Here is an 18,145-nt window from a genome sequence, read left to right on the forward strand (position 1 = left end):
AATCAATGAGCCCGTCTGGGTCCAGCTGGTTAGTTTTTTGGTGGGTCCTCGTCCCACGTGTCACCAACCGTTAATGATCCTGCGAGTAACCTCCTATTTAAACGTGTCTTCGTTTTTATCATTATTATTTCCTCTCTCTTTCCCTCTCCCCTCTTTTTTTTTATAAATCTAAGTTGCTTATCGCAATGGTGGTCATCTCTCATTTTTCAGGTTCTACTAGTGACTCTGAGTCATCTTTTAGTTCTTCCTCGTCTCATCCTAAGCCCAATGATATCCTGTCTGATTCATCGATCCCTGGGGTTAGTCCCCTGTCTCTTCCTGTTCCCTTCTATCCTTGTTCTTTCATTCGTTTGTTTGATAAAGTTTCACCGTTGGCGCTAGGATATGGGTAAGAAGCGTAAGGAGACTGTTAAGCCTGACATGAACGGCACACGGTGCTTAGTCCCAGTGGCGATGGGTCTATTAAACGTGCTCGGATGGATGGTAGTGGTTTATTTGCTTCTTTGGAGAAGCAGACTGATGTTCCCGTTGATGACATACCAGCTATCTCCATTGTTCCAGAAAACTCCGAGGATGTGCAGCTTCGTTTCCCTTTGGTAGTGAGTGCTGCCGAGGCTGGAGTAGACCCTGCCACTCACACCCTCGTGCACGGCTTTTGGTTTCCAACTGTTTTGTTGCCGCTTATAGATATATTGTGGAGCGCTGTGGAAGGCGGGTCTTCTGGACGTTCGCGTTTTGTGCTATATGACTAAGAATCTCTTGGAAATCGCTCACCAACTTACGCGCATATGAGACGATCCTGTTCACACAACGACAATGCATGGTTGGGAGACTGCTGTGTGTTCCGCAATAAATGTTCAGTTTCCAATAAAGCGGTTGAAAGAGTTGTTGGTAAAGGTGAAGATTCGGAATGACCCTCGTGGCCATCTTACGATTCAGATTTCTAAGATGGAAGGGGATTTGGAGAGGCATTCTGAGACGACTGCTAGTAATAAAGAGGTGCTGAATCTGTTGCTTGCTGATGTCAAGGTAGCTAATGACGAAGTGATACGAGCCGAGACCCCGGAGGCAACGTTTCGTGCAGAGCTTGAGGACAAGCAACAGGAATTGTCTAAGCTTCAGCCTTCTTAAAGCGCTTCCTCTTTGTGTTGTCTTTCCCTTTGTATTCCTTTGGTTATGTTGGACCCTTGTTGTTCGGATAATGTGTTTGTTGTGTTATTGTTTTTTTCAATTGTGGGATATTGGTATGGTGTTTGATTAATTATTATCTTCTTGTTGGTGTTTTTTCGTTATTGTTGGTTTTATGAAGCAACAACTATTCATAATTATGTTCTCTTTATTTTTGGAGAGGTAGTTGGGGGAGCGTTTTGGGACGCGCTTACTATCCCCCCCCCCCCCCCCGTTTTTTTTTTAGTATGCAATGTGATGGGTGGGCATCAATCGAACGCGCCTACTTCTCCTTTTCTATTTATCAGAAGGAAACGGTAGGATGGGTGGCCGTTGATAGAACGCGCCTACTCTCCCTTTATTTTTATCAGAAGGAAGCGGTGGGATGAGTTGGCGTTGATGGAACGTGCCTACTCCCCTTTTTTATTTTTATTAGAAGGAAGCGGTGGGATGGGTGGGCGTTGATAGAACGCGCCTACTCCCCTTTTTTCTTTTTATTAGAAGGAAGCAGTGGAATGGGTGGGTGTTGATGGTACGCGCCTACTCCCCTTTTTTCTTTTTATCAGAAGGAAGCGGTGGGATGGGTCGGTGTTGATAGAACGCGCCTACTCTCCCTTTATTTTTTATCATAAGGAAGTGGTGGGATGGATGGGCATTGATGGAACGCACCTACTCTCCCTTTCTTTTTTATCAGAAGGAAGCGGTGGGATGTGTGGGCGTTGATGGACGCACCTACTCCCCTCTTTTTTTTTATCAGCCTACTGGGTGCCTTTGTCATTCCCATGGTCTTTTGTAGATTCATCAGCCGATCGGGCGCCTTTGGCATTCCCGTAGCCTTTTGTTGATTTTTCAGTCGACCGGGCGCCTTTTGAATTCCTGTGACCTTTTGTAGATTTGTCAGTCGATCAGGCGCCTTTGGCATTCCTGAGACCTTTTGTAAATTTGTCAGCCGAGCAGGCGCCTTTGGAATTCCTGTGACCTTTTGTATATTTGTCAGTCGATCAGGACCCTTTGGAATTCTCGTGACCTTTTGTAGATTTGTCAGTCGATCATGCGCTTTTTGAATTCCCGCGACCTTTTGTAGACTCGTCAGCCGACCGGGCGCCTTTGTCATACCCATAGACTTTTGTAAATTTGTCAGTCGATCAGGCGCCTTTGGTATTCCTGCGACCTTTTGTAGATTCGTCGGTCGATCGGGCGCCTTTGGCATACCCGTAGCCTTTTGTAAATTTGTCATCCAGTTAGGCGCCTTCGGCATTCCTGTGTCCTTTTGTAGATTTTTCAGTCGATCAGGCGCCTTTGGCATTCCCGTGACCTTTTTTTATCACATTGCATACGAATTCCAAAATGGGAATTTATTCTTACCATAAAATGGGGAAGATTGTTTAGAATTTGTAGTTTATCTTTATACTCTCTAATCTTCCTCTTTGCTTCAGTGACGAGGAAAGGGGTCACACTCAATAGCTTTCCTAGATGCCTCGAGCTCTCCAGAGGCGCGCTTTCGTTCGAATATGCTCCTTATGGCGAAACATTTTTCTGTTGGATGTCCAAACCTCCGATGATAGTGACAGTACTTGGTCGCGTTTTTGTCCATTTTGTTGACGTCTACCACTGTCAGGGGCAGCTAGTTTTCCTTCCCCGTAACCCACTGGTTCAGTAGTTCGATTGCGCGTTCTCTGCTGCAGGAAAGGGGCGGTGGTGGGTCTGAGTCTCGCCTATTCCATCCGTTTCTTCCCTGGCTCCCGCTGACAGCCTGGAATTGGTCTCTCTTTTCCCTGTTAAAGTTGGGTCTTATATTGCATGGTGTCTCAGATAAGGTATTGACTGTGTGGCACCAAGCAGGATCTACGGGGATCTCTTCTACACAATCAGCGATTCTCTCAGCTGCTTCTTCCAGCTCAACGAAGGTCTGGGATCTGAAATTGATCAAGATCCCCTTGAAAGCTGGGATCATTCCTCGCACACAAATTTCGAAGAGCGCTCCCTTATTAATGTCTTCGTGGAAGTCTAGTGCCAAGCGTCGGAACCGTAAGATTACTTTGCAATTTCTTCTCTCATCCGTTGTCCGCTCTTGCTCAAGTCTATTGCTGTGATTTTCCTCTTGGCTAAATAGAACTTCCCAGGAAAGAGTGTAGATATGGTTGGCCAGGAATCTACACTTTCCGCTTTTAAGTTATCATACCAGGTGAATGTTGTGCACGTGAGTGATTTTGGGAATTCCTTCAGGCATAATCTTCCATCAGAGGCTCTATCATTCACTGCTGATAGGAATCGGCTGAGATACTCTCGCGCGTTCCCATGTCCATCATATGTCTTGAATTTAGGGGAAGTGTAGTCTCCGGGGTATTGGTATTCTTGGATGCTCTTCGGGTATGGACTGCTTATAGGGTAGTGGTTGTCTTGTTTTACCACGTTATAATTCTGCTCCAAGTATTTTTCCATCTCCTTTTGTGACATCATTATTGCCTTGTCTCTTTTATGTTCTTCGCCTTTTGTCGTTTCTTTGGGGATATTTTGTCCTTCTATTACTGCTTGTGCTATCCAATCTTCCAACTCCTGTCTTCTCCGTGAGCGCTCGTTTAGTTCCTTTTGTATGTCTTGCAGGTCTAGTGATGTGGGATTCGGTAGATGGGTCACTCGTGTGTTCCCTTGCGCTGCTACTACCTCTTTGTTTTGGGATCCATGTCCCGCCAATTTTTTTATGGCGTCCTGTGCCGGCATTTCTCATTTGATGTCATCGTCCTCCATTGTTACCTCATCGAGGTTGATAGGATGCTCGGTCGCTTGGTTTTCTATCGCGCCTGAGTTAGCGCCTTCCATGTGTGTCATGGCGAGTTAGGCACGAGCCTCCGGGTGTGGTCGCCAAATGTTGAGGGGTGATTTTAGGTTTGGTTCTACCCGTCCTAGTCTCACCAAGTGACCTCACTTTACTAGGAATGGTAAGAGAGAGCCATTGTACTTGGTCCTTCCTTATATAGACTTTCCTAAAAGTACCTCCTTTTATGACATCATGACACATGTACTAAATCTCTTTAATTACTTCTAATTTCATTCCCTAATATAACCTCTTCCCTATCTCTTAATCCCCCCTTTGTCCCTCCTATCTTGTGGGTATTTTTCTCGTTGGACTTGGGCTTAGTCCCCAAGTCCTAGGCTTATCCCTTCCTATTAAAGGCACCCCATACACGTTAAGGGATATTATTTTTCAGGTATCAACCCCAGGAAAGCTTCATTTCTTGTTGTTCCTGGTGGAGCCGTCTATTCGAAGAGGAAAGTATCCTAGTTAGGTGAAATCTCTTACGATAGTTCATTTAAAAAATTTATGGGATCAAGAAGCTTTACGAGTACCGTTGGTGGGAAACTAGATATTGCAGTGTTATTAGTTTTCGATTGATTTGATTGACTAATGGTTGTTGAAACTTTGATTGCACCTAGTTTGTTTATTCTTGAGAATCTTCTCTTATTATATAAGATTCACTCAAACTAGATCGAAGTATCGACGGGATCTGTAGAACTGTTCTTAGATCTAAAGACATCTTGTGATAATCCATTGTTAACAGACTCCATTTTGTGTGTGGTTGATCACAAGATATTCAAGTGGTATTGTTCAATTTATTATTGAAGATTAAATAAGATTTGAAGACGAATAAGATTTCTTATTAGTTCTCATATCTTTGTGTGCGCACAAACCTTGATCAGCTGGGATCCAACTAGAATCAGATTTATTCTATAATAATTGATTGCAAATTTAAACTTAACTGCTTTTGTAGTTATTGGATAGATTGATCTAACCATGAAAAAGACTTTATCAGATTAAACAGAATAGCCTTTGCGTATGACTTGAGATATCTTTATCTTGAAAATAATCAATAGAGTTGTTACTGAAAAACGGGGGTCTAACAACCACACCCAATATTTCGTTTAGGAAATCTGTATGGACTAACTCCAATATAATTCCAAGAAAATCAACTAGACAGTCAGACTCAATCAAGGAAAATATATCCAAGAGTTATATCTCAATTTCTCTAATCAATCTGCAATCGAACAGATAGAAATCTATGAGCCGTCAATATGAGAAATAACTTGGATGGTACCAAATACCAATATCTAAGCGTCAATCAATCAACAACCAGAGGTTGGATTTACCAATTGATTGAACTATATACAACCTGTGATATTTCAATTATATAGAAAATATAATGCGGAAAAGAAATAACACAGACACCAGAAAATTTGTTAACGAGGAAACCGCAAATGCAGAAAAACCCCGGGACCTAGTCCAGATTTGAACACCACACTTTATTAAGCCGCTACAGACTCTAACCTGCTACAAGTTAACTTCGGACTGGAATGTAGTTGAGCCCTACCCAATCTCACACTGATTAAGGTACAGTCACATTCCTTATGCCTCTGAATCCCGGAAGGACTCTACGCACTTGATTTCCTTAGATGATCTCACCCACAACTAAGAGTTTCTACGACCCAAAGTCTAAGACTTGATAAAAAAATCTATCTCCCATAGAAAAGTCTATTTGAATAGATAAATCTCTCCCACAAAAGTACCTACCAAGTTTTGTTTCATCTTTTGATAAATCAAGGTGAACATGAACCAATTGATAATCCGGTCTTATATTCCTGAAAAACATCCTAGAAATATCAATCACCTAACAATAACTTAACTATATGGTAGTAGAACAAATTATTGTGGAATCACAAAGAATAAGACGAAGATACTTGTGATTACTTTTTACATCTTACCTATCGAAGATAAATCTCGAGAAAATCTTAGAAAAGATAGTACTCAATATGATAGAACAAAGTAAGATTAGAACACGCAACTACAGAGAAAATAATTGGGTCTGGCTTCAAAATCCCAATGAAGTATTTAAGTCAACCTATAATGGTTTAGGAAAAACCTAGGTTAAAGGAGAACCGACTCTAGTCGCAACTAGTATCACACAAGAGGTGTGGGGATTAGGTTTCCCAGTTGCTAGAGTTCCCCCTTATATTATCTTCAAATCAGGGTTTGATACTTTGGAACAAAGCAACCAATATTCACCATTAGATGAAACCTGATTCAAGATTCAAATATATATTTTTCCATAGTTAGATGGTCTTTAGCTTGTTACACACAAATTAAATATACCTTCATATAGATATGGGTAACCATACCTAAACGTGTATATTGAATTGGCTCAATAACAATTAACCGAAGTTAGCCATATGAACATTTTTCTATTAAACTCATTCATCTAACACTTCTAGATCAAATGATAATCAAATGAATCCAATTGTGTTACTCATAGAGTTGTTCAATTTTTTATATTCTCATAGAAGTATACAAGACACAATTGAAACAAAATCGAATTTGATTCAAGAGAATCAATTCATGAATATTAAGCCACGGTTTGCAAAGATTGCATTCCTTAATATATATATATATATATATATATATATATATATATATATATATATATATATATATATATATATGTCTTTGTTCATGAGTATGAATTCATACTTAACCGATTTTAGAAATTAAACCAACTTAGTTTGCAAACGGGTATGCAAACTTAAGTTCCGGACATTGGTCTTGTCCGACAATTCGCAAACGGGTATGCATACTGTCGTACCAGACCGCAACTCAGGTGAAAAAGTTTTCTAGGCAAACTTGGTTCCCAGACTTTGACAGTAAAAACCGTTCGCATACTGGTATGCATACTTGGTTCCCGGACCTGAATGACACTACAACAGTTTGCATATTGGTATGCATATAATGTTATATCCAGACAATGGTTATTTTTTCTAAACTCCCATTTCAATTATTGAAATATCCTTAGAAGACGATAATAGTTGTCTCACACAAACTATTAGGTGTAATCGGTCCTAGTGACTTGTGTAACCGATCACAAGAAATACCATGTGTATATGGTAACCGGTCCTGGTAATTCACTTAACCGATCCTGGTGTACATGGGGAAAAAAAATTTGTTGGTTTTTTTGGAAATTGAAGAGACAGACGTGTTGTAGAGACTCCTCAACCGAGCAAACTGCTCAACCTCACACAAATTCACTGCAAAGGGAGTGCTTAGATTCGAGAGATCAATCTGTAGGACTCCGACATAAACCAAGTCAATGGTTGTCCCAGAATCAATTCGGTCACAAAGAGGGATATGGGTTGATCTGTAGGAGGAAAGCTGAGAATTATATGCGATCAATGGTGATGAAGGATTGTGGATGTGTTGAAGGTTTCTGGAAGTTTTCTGTGAACTGTTGAGTTTAAAGTAAGTTCTGGTCGATTAATGGAATTTCTGAGAGTGATGACTCGAAATATTGTTGTGTTCAATCGTGGATCCAGAGACTTATTTATATTGTCAGAGTAGTAAACACATTGATCCCTGTAAGTGTGACGGTTTCTTGAGTGATAGAGTGGAAAAGTGGGAAATCGTGGTAAAACAAGTTCCATGTCGAGCGGAGACTTGGTTAACTGTCCACCCACTACTTTGCTAACTCCTTCAACCGTTGCAGGACTTACTCACATTTATCATCGTGGATGAACACACGTGCCGTAAGCCTCCAGACCAAAACCCTAAGTAATATCCCCCCATGTGACGTGATTGATGTCTCACGAACGTGGAGTCTGCAAAGCAGACGTTTTGTTGCCTTATTAAAGTCTAAGTTTTGTTGAATCGAGCATGAGTGATGAATGCTCAATGATTCATGGATTGAACATGTTAGACGTACAGTTCTTAGATATTTCTCTTCTGAGCAAATATTGTAAACTCGATGAATTGTTGAATATTGAGATAATCAATATTCGGTGGAATACTGATAGTTAGTTCAATATTCGAGCAACTGAGCAAATATTTCTCACGAATTACTGAATGTTGATAATAGGATCAATATTCGAGTGACCGAGCAAGTATTGCTCGATTCGACGAATTACTGAATATTGATAGTCGGATCAATATTCGAGCAACTGAGCAAGTATTACTCAATTCGATGATTTACTGATAAATTACTGAATATTGATAGTCAGATCAATATTCGAGCAACTGAGCAAGTATTGCTTAATTCGACGAATCATTTATTGGTGACGTGACCCAATAAAATATTGGCAGACTACCAGATATTATATAATTAATCCAGATATTGATTGATGTATCAACATAAATTTATTAGTGTTTGAACTCGCTCAGAAAGGTGATTTGTGGAGCGTTTATTCGAAACCCTAATTTTTGATCAATTGTTCGTCAATTGATGAATTGCTGAAAATAGGTCATGAGCCAGGGAGGGACCGATCACATGGAATTATGGATGTCTATGTGGATCCCAAGTGCTTGAGTGACCGTGCACCAGGGTGCTTAGTTGGCCAGTTGGTGAAAGAATGATGATTAAATTCCGGTTTCATCATTTATTGAAGTAGTGCTCGATTGAGCATTATGGGATAAAGTCTAATTATGGAAAAGTGAGGGACCGACCAAGAGGGCATGAAACCGGACCTTGGTGGTCGTGGGACCAGCAGACGGTCGTTTGAGCAAATTCCAAGTTGGTTGGAAAGAGTTTCGACCCAATATGAGCAATTGAGCAAATTAGGTCAAAATCATACAAATGTGTGGGACCGGTATTTGCAAGCATTAGGGCCGACTTGGTCGGTCAAGGAAGTATGCACGTGTCGTCACAATGTCCATGTCTCAATCCTGAGAGTTTTGGCACTTTCTGGTGCGCGTTTGAGCAATATCTTGGATTTTCAGAAGAGTTCGATCTTTGACTGAAATTCTTGATTTTGCTCGAATAAGCAAGTAGAACTTTGCTCGTTTGATCAAAATTTGTAAAATATTAAAATAATAATATTTTAATATTTAGCTTGAGTAGCCTAGTCGGTCATGTGACCATTTTACTTTTAGGCATTTTCATGGTTTGAGCAATATTTGAGAAAATATGAAGATCCATGATTTTTGCTCAAACGGAGGAGTTTCATGAGATAAGGGAAATAATAATTATGAAAACAAGGGATTGCAAGGTGTGAGACCGGCCACGGATAGGGCATGGACTGCCGGCTAGGTAGCCCGGTCCCGCAACACCTTTCCTTATTTTATTATTTTTCATGAAACCATGAAAATATGGAGAAATCGTGAGTTTTGCTCAAACAAGGAAAGTTGCTTGAATGAAGGAGTTTTCATGATTTCATGAAAATAAATAAAATAAGAAAAATAAAAGGAAGAGGCGTGGGGGACCGGACATGGCGGCATGGACGGACGGTGGGCCCGGTCCCTAGGCACCTCTTTTCTATTTATTATTATTATTTTATCTCTCATGTTTTGTGTAGAATTCCTCGTTTGTCCATATTTTCGAATGCTCATTCGTGCATCATTGTTGAGTACTCTTGCACTATTTTATTAGGGCTTACTCGGTGATAGTCCAGATGCCCGATTGTTGAGTAATTATTACTAATTGATGAAATTCAGCGGAGAATGATTCATGAAATGGAGGAATAATCATGAATTGTGCATCCAGTACCAATCCATGAATCCAGCCGGGGAATTCAGGGAATGGGGCAATGAGATGAATTGGTTATCTAATACTAATCCATGGAGTCAGGCGGGGATTCATGGAATGGAGTAATAAGATATAATATATTATTTTCTAAGAATTCAGGGGCGAATGTCATGATAGAATTAATATATTGTAGAATCGAGATATGAGATAGTGAAGCATCATACTCATTCTGGAAGGTGTATAGTCAGGGAATAACGTGCAGCGTTTTTTATGCCATGAAGGCGTTTAGCCCCCTCAATAAATAATTATGTAGGAAAGGTGTATATTCTGCTAGCCCGAATCTATACACGGTCTCTCTATGTAGTCAGGGAACATGGAGTATCTCCGACGTCCTGAAGGTGTTTTTCCTTTGTTTGTGGGTGAAAACTGTTTCTGTTGGTTTTGGTAAATTTGTGTGTGTGGATGAGAAACGAGTCTAGACCCTAAACAATGCACTGCATGGGAGTACTTTTGATTCGAGAGATCAATCTGTACAATCCTGGCCTAAACCAAGAAATTGTCGTTCCAGGCTTGCTTCGGTCACAAAGTGAAGGAGAAGGGTTGGTCTTAGGGAGGGAAGCGAAGAAAGTGTTGAGACCAGAATCGTTGATTCTGAAGGTGTGGTTGTTTATGACTTGTATCAGAAAGTAGAACTGGCTAGTAGAATGGAAAGCTATCAGGTGATTTCTGGATATTGTGTTGTTCTCCGACCAAAACTTGTTGTTTTGTTGAAATAGGTGAAGCCTATTTATACAAGTCATATTGAAACGTACCCTGGTCTCGTAGGAAGTGGAAACGACTGAGTGATGGAAGAGTGGAGTAACGTGTAACCATCAGACATTATGCTTCCATGATGAAGGAAGTGGATCTGTTTACACCGTTACTTCTCAACATCACTAATTGTCCCACTTCATGACACTTTCTTGTAACGGGCGTATTGCACGCCGCACACTGTAAACCGCCAGACCAATACCCTGATGAGTATCCTCCAGTCTATGAAATGTTTGATGTCTCGAGTGTTTTCATGGAAAACATGTAGCACTTTGCTACATGTGGCAAGTCAAAGTCAAGAGACTTTCCGCAGGAAAATAGCATGTGATGCTATTAGGCTCGTCTTGGCTGGTCTCCTAAAACTTGCCACAGACCTGTCAGTTCGGTAGCGAACTTGGACGGCCGAGATTACATCTTGTGAGGAAGTGTGGCCATCGATTATGGCCACACCCTGTTGATGCCTGATGATGGCATAGTGGTGTTTTTAGTGTATGCCAGTGGCACTGCGGCATGGCTGGCATAGTTCGTGCATGAAAGTGGCACGGTGGTGCAAGTGGCGCCTGGACATGGCCACTAGATTTAGGCGGATGGTCGCCTAAAACTTTCCACAAGTCTGTCAATTCAGTGGAGGACTTGGATGGCTACGATTGCATCTTATGAGGAAGGGTAGTCGTTGATTATGTCTACCTTCTGTTGGCGCTTGATAATGGTATAGTGGCGCCTTTAGCGCATGCCAGTGGTACTGCGGCATGGCTGGCATAGTTCGTGCATGCCAGCGGCACGGTGGTGCAAGTGGCTCCTGGCATAGCCACGACCACTAGATTTAGGCGGCTGGTCGCCTAAAACTTTCCACAAGTCTTTCAGTTCGGTGGCGAACTTGGATGGCTGAGATTGCATCTCATGAGGAAGGGTATCCGTTGATTATGGCTACCTTATGTTGGTGCCTGATAATGGTACAGTGGCGCCTTTAGCGCATGCCAGTGGTACTGTGGCATGGCTGGCATAGTTTCATGCATGTCAGTGGCACGGTGGAATGGCTGGCATAGTTTTTCCATGCCAACGGCACGATGGTGAAAGTAGCGCCTGGCGTAGCCATGGCCACTAGATTTTGGCACATTAGTGTTAGAATCAAATGTGGTGTGGAAACATCAGTTTCAGTGGCCACATCAATCTCAATGTTCTGTGGAACATTGTTGGCGTAGAAACTTTTCCTAAATTAGGGTTTGTCATGTCGAAACCCTAATTAGCGCATAAGGGATGCGGCCGTGGATAGCTGAGATGATTGGACCAAATTCCATATAAACCATCTAAGTTGGATAGCCAAGTTGGATGGCTGAGATGATTCACATAAATTTGTGTTAACTCATGAAATTTCGTAATCACAAATTTCAGATGTGGGACCCTCACTATAATCGTTGTAGAATTCTCGTACGAACTCTGATTTTGACGGTCCGCACCTCCATTATGATTGAAAAAGAATTTCCTATCTCCCTACACGGGAATATTTAGGTTTTGAGCTCGTTTAAGAGGTGAAAACAGCCCGACAGTAAAACTCAGGAAGAATTCAGGAGGGATTTTGTCAGTTTTCATCCATGACCTAGCTCGCCTTTTATGTTGTATCTCTTAGATCGTTACTCCGATTGATTTTAATTTTTAGTATGTTATGCTAGACATCCATACGAAACTTTTAGCATTTAGATCATACTAAAATTGTTTACCAAACGTTCCCAGTTGTTTGTACAATCTTTGGGAAGCCAATTTGTCATGGTGACCACTTGACGCAATTCCACCTCTTTTAATATTGTGGCAGGTTTAGAGCAACCTGATTGGTCAATAAAAAGAGGGGCTAGGCCAAGTACGAGTGTGGCCACACTTCTGGTGCGCGTGGTAGGTTCAATGCGACCTGATTGGTTGATGGGGAATAGGGCCGACAAGTATGGACCCAGACACAACTCATAGGAGTGTGGCAGGTTTAAAGCGACCTGATTGGTTGATAAAGGAGTAAGGCCGGTTGGCTAGCATGGGGCGTGGCCAAGTGGCGCCGGCTGGCCTATGGCATGGCCACGCTTCTTCTCATTGTTGCTCCTACTCCGCGACTTCTTTATTCTTTGCTTCTGATTTTAGGTAGGAATTTGCACCTACTAATGCATGGAGGATCAATTGCTTAGTCTGGGATTGTTGCTACATGCACCAGTCTGGATAAATTTCACGTGAACATATTGAGTTTCTCAATAAATACGCCAGTGGAGAGGTTGAACACTCATCACTTTGCATGGCTTCGTTTCTTTGCAGAGTGACACCACATTAAATGTGAGGTTTTACAATTTTAACGCTGAACTAAAAACCACCATCAACAGCCCTCTCAACAAACAATTATGTAGAAGGACCGCCCAATCATTCTTATACATAGAGGTCATGATGAAATGCGCAGCATCGAACGCTCAGCTAGTGGGAGGCCTTTCGAGAATCATATTCATCATGGCTCTAAGAGGAACTCGATCAAAGATCGTGAAATAGCTCACGGATCGTAAATTATGAATCGTCACATGCGTCCCTGAAGCCGGGTCAGAAACATGCAGTATCATGATTTTACGATTTTGACCTTTGTCCAAAATCCACCATCAACACCTGGTAACTAACGCAACCGACCCTGGTAACTTGTGTGTTCGATCACAAGTAATCCATATTGAGGTATAACCGATCCTAGTGATTGGTAGAACCGATTGAACCCATGATTGTGATTAGATACTTGATCAATCACATAGTTGTCTTGCAATACAGATGAATCAATTCTAAACTTATTTGGAAGTGTGGTATAATCGATTCCAAGATTGTAAATATGAAAGAGGATTTACAAACAAAATATGTCAACATATTTTGAACACGAACAATAACTTTTATCTTTTATTGTTCAAAGTTATTCCTTAATTACTCACGGAGATCCCGGTCCGAAATAAATTAGGAATCTTTTAATTAAGGTTGTTAGTTTTATATGCTTTAATTACCAGCAATTAAATGCATATCTCTAGAGAATAAAAATTAGTATTATGTATTTACTAATTAGAGATTTTCTATTGAGAGATTACGGAAAATATTGAACAAAGTATTTCCAGGAATTATGAAAACCGATTTTGGCATTTATTGCATATCTTGAGAATATTCGGTTTTGGAAATTCCTTGGTATCCAAACATCCTTGGTCTATAAATACCTAAGTTTTCATTTATATCAACTATCCTAAGAGCCACGCAAACTTCATCTTTTTGTTGTTTCTGGGGGAGTCGTCTATCCGGAGAGGAAAGTTCCCTAATTAGGCGAAATCTCTTACGACCGCTCGTTTAAAGACTTATGTGGGACCAAGAAGCTCCACGAGTACCGTTGGTGGGAAACTAGATAATTGCAGTTTATTAGTTTTCGATTGATTTGATTGACTAATGGTTGTTGAATTGATTGCACCTAGTTTGTTTATTCTAGAGAATCTTCTATTCTGATATAAGATTCACTCAAACTAGATCGAAGTGTCGACGGGATCTTTAGAACTGTTTATAAATTTAAAAACATCTTGTGATAATCCATTGTTAACAGACTCTGTTATGTGCGTGATTGTGTTGTGCAGGTTTAATTGAAGATTAGAGAAGATTTGAAGACGAAGAAGATTTCTTATTGGTTTCTCATATATTTGTGTAGCACAAACCTTGATCGACTGGGATCCAACTAGAATCGGATTTATTAGATTGATTAGTTGCGTGAGATCGGCATCACTTTATAGTTCCATGTTGTATTATATATTGATTGATTGCAAATCTAAAATCTGTTACTTCAGTAGTTGTTGGATAGATTGATCTAACCATGCAAATGAGTTTATTAGTTTACACGAAAGAACCTTTGCATATGACTTGAGATATCTTTATCTGAAAAGAATCAATAGAGTTGTTACCAAACAAATTTGTTGTTCTTTTACTGTTTGGAATACGATCCAAAGGAATTGTTCCAGTGCGTGCACTTATTGAATGTCGGAAGCGCAAGGATACTGAAGAAACTAAGTGAATTAAGTATAGTTGCTTGGTCTCAATTATACGAAGTTTTGGTTTAGATTTTGTATAGCGGCTTAATTCTGAGAGTATTCAATTCTGGACTAGGCCCCGTTTTTTTTTTTGGCATTTGCGGTTTTCTCGTTAACAAAATCACACTTTGGTTCCTTTTACTTTTCTATTTCTATAATTATAATTGTTTATTATAATTAATGTAGATGGGGAAAAAAGATTCGCTGGTTTTTTAGGAAAGTGAAGAGACGATCGTTCGGACGAGACTCCTCAACCGAACTAACTGCTTAACCTCACACAGATGCACTGCACGAGAGTGCTTTGAGTTTGAGAGATCGATCTGTTGGAATCCGGCCTAAACCAAGTCAATGGTCGTTCCAGAGTCAATTCGGTCACAAAGAGGGAGATGGGTTGATCTGTAGGAGGGAAGCTGAGAATTGTGTGGGACCGATGATGATCAAGGATTGTGGATGTATTGTGGATTTTTGCAAATTGATGAATAAGTTCGAATGATCGAGAGAGTGTTGCTCACACGATGATTCTTGGTTAGACGACGGATTGTCTGTTCAGTATCTCGTGGATTTTTTGTATCTTGTTCAATCATGGATTCAGAGACTTATTTATATTGTCAGAATAGTGAACACATTGATCCCTGTAAATCGTGGTAAAATTAGTTCCATGTCGTGTGGAGATTTGGTTGATCGTCCACCCATTGCTTTGCTAACTCCTTCAACTGTTTGCACGACTTACTCACATTTCTCATCGTGGATGAACACACGTGCCGTAGGCCGCCATACCAAAACCCTAATTGATATCCCCCCATGTGACGTGATTGATGTCTCACGAACGTGGAGTCTGCAAAGCAGGCGTGTATTTGATTAGTCAATCATTGATTTATTAGACAATGAGTCTAAGTTTTGTTGAATTGGGCATGAGTGACGAATGCTCAGTGATTCATGGATTGAACACACGTACAGTTCTTATGTTGATATTCCTCATCTGAAAAAATATTGTAAAATCCAGCAACTAAGCAAATATTGCTCGATTCGATGAATTACTGAATATTGATAGTTGGATCAATATTCGAGCAACTGAGCAAGTATTGCTCAATTCGACGAATTACTAAATATCGATAAATTACTGAATATTGATAGTTACTGAATATTGATAGTTGGATCAATATTCGAGCAACTGAGCAAGTATTGCTCAATTCGTCAAATTATTTATTAGTAACGTGACCTAATAAAATATTAATTAAAATATTGGTAAACTATCAAATATTATATTATTAACCAGATGTTGGATCAACATAAATTTATTAGTGTTTGAAATTGCTCAGGATGATGATTTGTGGAGCGTTTTTTCGAAACCCTAATTTTTTGATCAATTGTTCGTCAATTGATGAATTACTGAAAATAGGTCATGAATAAGGGAGGGACCGAAAACATGAGATGATGTACATCCATGTGGTGCCCAAGTGGTCAAGTGAGCGTGCACCAGGGTCCTCAGTTGAGCGGTTGGTGAAAGAATGATCAAATGTTGGTGTTGACCATTTATTAGAATAATGCTCGTTTGATTATTAGGTGATGAAACCTAATTACGGAGAAGTGAGGGACCGACCAAGGGGGCATATAGAACGGCCCTTGACAGTGTGGGACCTGCTGATGGTCGATTGAGAAAATTCCAAGTTGGTTGGAAAGAGTTTGGACCCAATATGAGCAATTGAGCAAATTAGGTCAAAACCATAAGAATGTGTGGGACCGTCTCCTTGCAAGCCTTAGGGCCGGACTTGGTCGGTCAAGGAAGCATGCCCGTGTCACCATTATGTCCGTGTCTCAATCCTGAGAGTTTCGGTATTTTCTGATGTGCGTTGAGCAATATCCTGGATTTTCAGAAGAGTTTGATCTTTCACTGAAATTCTTGATTTTACTCGAATGAGCAAGTAGAACTTTTCTCGTTCGATCAATATTTTGAGAATATTAAAATAATAATAATATTTTAATATTTTTCGTGAGTAGCCTAGTCGGTCATGTGACCATTTGACTTTTTGGCTTTTTCATGGTTTGAGCAATAATTGAGAAAATATGAAGAAACCATGATTTTTTGTTCAAACCGAGGAGTTTCATGAAATTAGGGAAATAATAATTATGAAGACAAGGGATTGCAAGGTGTGGGACCGGCGACGTCTAGGGCATAGCCGGCCTGTTAGGTATCCAGTCCCGCAACACCTTTCCTTATTTTATTATTTTTCATGAAACCGTGAAAATATGGAGAAACCGTGAGTTTTGCTCAAACAATGAAAGTTTCTTGAATGAAGGAGTTTTCATGAGTTCATGAAAATAAATAAAATAAGAAAAATAAGGGAAGAGGCGTGGGGGACCGTCCACGACGACATGGCCGGCCGGCCGGTGGGCCCGGTCCATAGGCGCATTTTTCTATTTTTTTATTATTATTTTCTCTCTCCTGCTTTGTGTAGGATTCCTCATTTGTCCATGTTTTCGAATGCTCGTTTGTGCATTTGGGTGCTCGTTCGTGCATCATTGTGGAGTACACTTGCACCATTTTATTGGGGCTTACTCGGTGATAGTCCAGATGCCCGATTGTTGAGTAATTATTACTAATTCATGAAATTCAGCAGAGAATGATTCATGAAACGGAGCCATAATTATGAATTGTGCATCTATTACTAATCCATGAATTCAGCCGGGGAATTCAAGGAACGAGGTAATGAGATGAATTGGTTATCTATTATTAATCCATGGAGTCAGCATGGAATTCATGGAACGGAGTAATGAGATATAATAGATTATTTTCTAGGAATTCAGTGGGGAATGTCACGGTAGAATTAATCTATTGTAGAATCGAGATATAAGATAGTTGAAGAATCATAATCGTTCTGAAAGGTGCATAGTCAGGGAATAACGTGCAGCATTGTTAACGTCCTGAAGGCGTTTATCCCCCTCAACAAACAATTATGTAGGAGAGACGCCTGAATCTATATACAGTTCTCTACATAGTCAGGGAACAACGAATGTCGACGACGTCCTGAAGGCGTTAATCCGTCTCGACAAACAATTATGTAGGAGGACCGCCCAATTGTTCTTCCATGTAGAGGTGGTTCTCTCTATGTAGTCAGGGAACAACGAGTATCACCGACGTACTGAAGGCGTTAAGCCCTCTCAACAAACAATTATGTAGGAGGACCTCCCAATCATGTTATTCTATATAGAGGTCATGATGAAATGCGCAGTATCGAACGCTCAGCTAGTGGAAGGCCTTTCGAGAATCATATTCATTGTGGCTCTGAGAGGAACTCGATCAGAGATCGTGAAATGGTTCGAGGATCATAAAATATGAATTGTCACATGCGTTCTTGAAGTCGGGTCAGAAACATGCAGTATCATGATTTTACGATTTTGACCTTTGTCGAAAATCCACCATCAATAATTAAAATTAAAATACACAAGCATTAACTCTGTATTACTTGATTATGATCCTATAGAGTTTGGTTAAGTCCGAACCTATTATCAAGTAATCACAATTGTTGTATTGTCTCGATCTCGTATCCATGGACGATCACACAAAGTGTGAATACCGATTTATCATATCGTATCGACTTTGTCCATAGA

This window comes from Papaver somniferum, chromosome 2 (genome assembly GCF_003573695.1).
Source record: "Papaver somniferum cultivar HN1 chromosome 2, ASM357369v1, whole genome shotgun sequence".
Lineage (NCBI taxonomy): Eukaryota > Viridiplantae > Streptophyta > Magnoliopsida > Ranunculales > Papaveraceae > Papaver > Papaver somniferum.